This window comes from Leptidea sinapis, chromosome 40, assembly GCF_905404315.1.
Source record: "Leptidea sinapis chromosome 40, ilLepSina1.1, whole genome shotgun sequence".
Lineage (NCBI taxonomy): Eukaryota > Metazoa > Arthropoda > Insecta > Lepidoptera > Pieridae > Leptidea > Leptidea sinapis.
In genome coordinates, this window is record NC_066304.1 from 4,317,350 (window position 1) to 4,322,769 (window position 5,420).

Sequence of the window (5,420 nt, forward strand, 5' to 3'; positions counted from 1 at the left end):
TATTGATCACATATTTATTTGACCTCAAGGAAAAGTACAATAAAAAGCATTCTTGTAGCTACTATATTATAAAATCATTATTTATTTAAACATCGAAATAGCCTAGAATCTAGATGGTTGCGATACTGAAGTGGCAGTGGGCAGGGCGCATAGCTCGATGGATGTTTGGCCTTTGGGGCAGTAAAGTCCTTGAATGACGATCACGTACTAGAGGATATGGTTGGTAGGCCCCCCACAAGACCGACAGACAAGACCGATGAACTTGTCAAGATCGCCAGAATAGGTTAGATGAGAGCAGCGTTGGATCGATCGTCATGGCGATCTTTCGGCCGAAATGATGATTTATTTAAAACGGCTTTGCTCACAATTCGTCGGTGTTGGTACCGACTAGTTTCAACGCCGCCTATTTCTGGCGTGTAGCAGTAATGTGTAAACATTATTGTGTTGGGGCAAATGAGACTTAACATCTTATGTCTCAAGTGACGAGCGCAATTTTAGAGCCACTCAGAATTATTGGGTCTTTCAAGAATCCTGAGTGGCACTGTATAGTAATGTGCATCACCTGAACGTTCTGCTCGTCTCGTCCCTTATTATGTCCCTGAAGTCAGAATGAGATTGAAACAAGGATGCTGTTTCTATCATCCGATGGTACCGCTCTAATTCAATAAGATGAATCAGAAGAGATTATGCCGCGGTCAACACATACCTTCAGGTGACCTGTATGTATTTCCTTTCCCATAAAAAAAAAACAAAAATCAACCAGCTGTATGTTTGTTTCAGAAAGAAATTCAGAAATGTATACACTTTTATAATAGTGTCCCAGCCACTTTACAGGCATTATCTATAAATAAATTTAAATGTCTTAAATAAATTTAATTGTTAAAAAAAATGGCTCTACAGCTGAATATCTAAGTGATCGGGTAGCCTGGGACTAGATTCATAATCTAATTTTATAGCAATAGCAATGACAGTACAATATTGTATACTTCATTAAAAAGAGCGCAAAAAGGAATGCTGAGAGAGTTTCTTGCGCCGCTTCTTCTCTCTCAGAGCGCCATTTGTTTCCGAAGCCGTATTAGTATCTATTATATGAATGACATCAAAAATAATTCTAAACGAATCAATTTTGAGAACACAAATGCCTTTTATGCCTTTTTATGAAACATCGTGTAAAAACCTCTGATTAACCTTAAAAAAATAGTAATCATATGAACACCATACTTATATCATTGCTTAAACAACATAATAATTATTCGGCACCGTATCACTGACGTTCATGACTGGGGTGGCCACATACCATGACATAAGAAAAGGCCCATGGCATGTATCAATGTCTTACATAAAAAATTAAAAACACAATTACTATATTACCGGTTCATACTGGTATTGATAATAATTCTTAACAGATTCCAGGGGAATATTACTTAAAAATAACAATCTGTTTAAATTATAAAAATTAAATTTATACCGAAATTCATGGACGATGCTTGCCTCGAACCCGCGCCTCCTGGGTTCCGTCCGAGTGCTCTTACCAACTCAGTCAACCGTAACTGTTAAGATTTGCATGAGCGGCATCTCAAGTTAATTCCATCAAAAGTCCGTTAATTTTCGTATAAATTCAAATTCAGTGAGCTGAGATAGTGGAAATGAGGATGAGTCAGGTAGGTTTGCCATCTTTCGACTATCATATCGGGAATGTTCTCAATGGGACCAGTTCGAGGGTGCTAATTAATGTACAGGGTGGTCCATTTAGATCGGTCAGTATGGGCTAGTCTGAAACTATAAGACTTATTTAAATATAAGTTTTGCGAATAAATGAAATGGAAATTAATTTATTGCATCGAATACAGTATACATTAAAGATTTTAAATTTATTGCAGTTTATGACAATTTATGGGTACCACAACGGCCCCTATTTCTGCCGTGAAGCAGTAATGTGTAAGCATTACTGTGTTACGGTGTGAAGGGTGCCGTAGCTAGTGAAATTACTGGGCAAATGAGACTTGACATCTTATCTCTCAAGGTGAGGAGCTCAGTTGTAGTGCCCCTGAGAATTTTTGGGTTTTTCAAGAATCCTGAGTGGCACTTCATTATATTGGACAGGGCTTATCAATTACCATTAGCTGAAAGTCCTGCTCGTCTCGTCCCTTATTTTCGTAAAAAAAATATAATGTAACAATGTAAACAAACGTTGGTATGTCTAAAAAAATTAAAATGACACAATGATGTGTTCTGAATAACTATGTCTTCGATTTTAGTGATAAGAAAAACTGCATTCATAGATTGAAAAAAAAACCCAGTTCGAAAATTGAACCTGTTAGTTTTGAAAACAAATATTTATTGATTTAATGGAAGAAACCAATGTAAGAAACAGTAGTCACAGTGTTGATGTTCACATTGCATAATATTATATAGAATCTAACTTTTCCTACAATTTTATGTTATGAATAAGAAGAAATTAAAACTAAAACGAAAATTACTGCTATGTAGATATTAACAACGTAAATTATCTGATCAATAAAAATATTTATTTTCAGATCAGGTAATTTAGGTTCTACAATTGCGATTTAAATTCTATTTCGACAGAACTCTTAAAACAGTAGTTAAAAAAACTATAAAACACGCTTTTTATAGAATTTTTAGTTTAGTATAAAGGCGTGTTTTTTTAGCATTAAACTTGCACTTAATTTGTATTGTTGAATTCAAAATTCTCTTTGGTATTCGAAAACTTACTAATATTAGATAAATCGGTTAAAGATATTGGTTGAAATTTAAAATTTACAGCAATTCCTGTCATATAGACGATAGACAGCAATAATATAAATTAAAAAAAACTTGAAAAATGGTATAATTAATGTATTGTCATCAGTCCTCGATAAATTATTTAGTTTACGTTTAAAGTGGGTCAAAATCGTGCCTAAGTGTGTTGGTAACAAACAAAAATGTATACAGGTGAAGCTAATTAAAAACTTGTAAGAATTGGTTTCCTAACAACAATATGTCTAAATATAAAGTCTAGGTATATGAACATAGTATATAAATGAAACTATGTCTTAGGTTTGATAAAATAGCTGCAATTAAATGCAATACTACCTCTGAGTGTAGCCTTCGAAGTTCCGCAACCTTCACATTATCTGAGACATTAATTATACAGTATCAACCCATGAGATGACACCATAGTACATTATATTATATAAAATAACTTTATCTATAAAATATAACTCTATTAGACTTGCGCATGAGGTAATATTGTGAAATACATAATTTAATTTATATAACACTCAACTAAGCCACGTGCAAGTAAACTTAAATAATTGTTTATTAATTATTAAGGCAATAAAATATATATTACACAAATTATATTAATTAGGAATTTACTATATTAAACGAGTTGTTAGATGACAAAGAGAGCTGTTCGTGTTATATATCAGCTTCAAATATTATTATGACTGTTCATTGTGACATTTAGGAACATTTAATAATAGATCACAAAAACCTTTTTGCTCTAAGTAGTGATCAACATTAATAAAACACTAGAAATGAGGGATTACTTGTAACTAATTCTAGTAGGCTTCATAAGATCCATAATTATAGCTTTAAGGGTAAAGTTCCAGCCACTGTTCATGCATTATTTATAAATATGTTTAAATATTTTATTAAAAAATGGCTATGTCGTAAATCCTACTACTTCACAGTTAAATACCTAAGTGATCGGACAGCCTGGGACTAGATTATGATTATTTTATAGCAATAAGAATGACAGTACAATACTGTATATTTATTAAAAAAAGCACAATAAAGAATGCTGCAAGAGTTTCTTGCTTATTTTCTCTCATAGCACCATTTGTTTCCGAAGCGATGATAGTGTTAGAATTGATAGCAAAAAGAATTCTAAAGAATCAATTTCGAGACAAAAATACCTTTTCATTTAACGTAAAAGCAATCTCAAAAACTGTAAACATTTACACTAAGTGCAATAATGAGCAACTATTTAAATAAGAAACAAACAGATTAATTTTTATATCACGTTGATTAAGTTAATAAAGTATATTGACGTTGCACTGGAAAGATACCAAATAACATAGGATTTCATATCATTAACCTACTCGTAAAAGGTGGAAGGCTCTGTATCGATCAGTTCAAACATATGATTGGCTATAATAGTTATCCAATGAGCAAATCTTTTTTGAACATTGGCTTATGTTAAGTTGTAGCAGAAGATTGCTAATTAATTACAATAGAATGTATCAGGATAAAAGTACTTATCCTTTGCCAGGTAAATATTGAATTTGCTTTTTTGTTAATCATTTTTCATCGATAAACCACCAACTATACTAATTCTTCAAGCCGGCTCATACTATAACGCTTTACATAGCCACGGTCCTGCTGGTTAATGGATTCTTGCTTTCATCTCAGGTCTCGCCATTAAAAACGTAAAACCATTTGACTGCATGCATTGCAGACCTGCTCAATTTGTCAGAGATCCAGTGCTCAGTTGTTATAGGCTAGATCACTTGGCGTTGCGTAGATACGCCGCTTCATTGTCTGTCTACCGCATTTATCACCACAGCGAATACCAACATCCGGAGAGCTGTTTGAAATGATTTCTGGCACCGTATTACACCTTCGCACTTAACGCCACAAATTTAGATATGATCTGAAAGTGTGGCGTTGATCTACAGTGCGGTTTTCAATGAAATTTCCGTCACATAAAAACCAACCTGTGAAATGAATTTCTTTGTACGGTGTTTTCAGGACGATACGACACAAGTTTCCAACTTCAAAATACGCCTTCAATTTCCTTATACGCCGGCAACGCTCTTGCGATTTCTCTGGTATTGCTGGAGAATGTGGACGACGGTGATCACTTAACACCAGGTGACACGTATGCTTGTTTGTCCTCCTCTACTATAAACATACAAAAAGCCTAAATACTTCAGTTCCTTTCACTGAGCCACCGTTCAGACCCTATTCTGATCTATCTCTATACCGTCTCTCTGTTGAATTATCCTTTTTATCTCAAATTTCTTTACTCAAAATTCTGCGAAGGTGAGTATTAAATAATGAATTTGAATATGCATTAAGACGCCTTTACGTAATTAAATTGTAATTTAATGAATATTCAGTCAATTGCTTAACTATAAAACAATAAAATACTATAAAGTCTATTATTAACAAGAGTATTTAGAACGCATATCACAGAGCAAAAGCAAATTCTCTGAATATTTTAAAACCAATAAAACTTACGAATAAAACGATAATACTCATTCAGTCTTTATCTAATTGATTAATTTATAAGAAAGACTCTTTGTAACCGATACCTTTTTTGTGCAACCTTTGTAGCACTGCAACTAATCTAAAACAGAGATAAGTTAATCAAAGACGAACTATGAGTCTCTGCGTTGTGTGTTTGTCAAGTC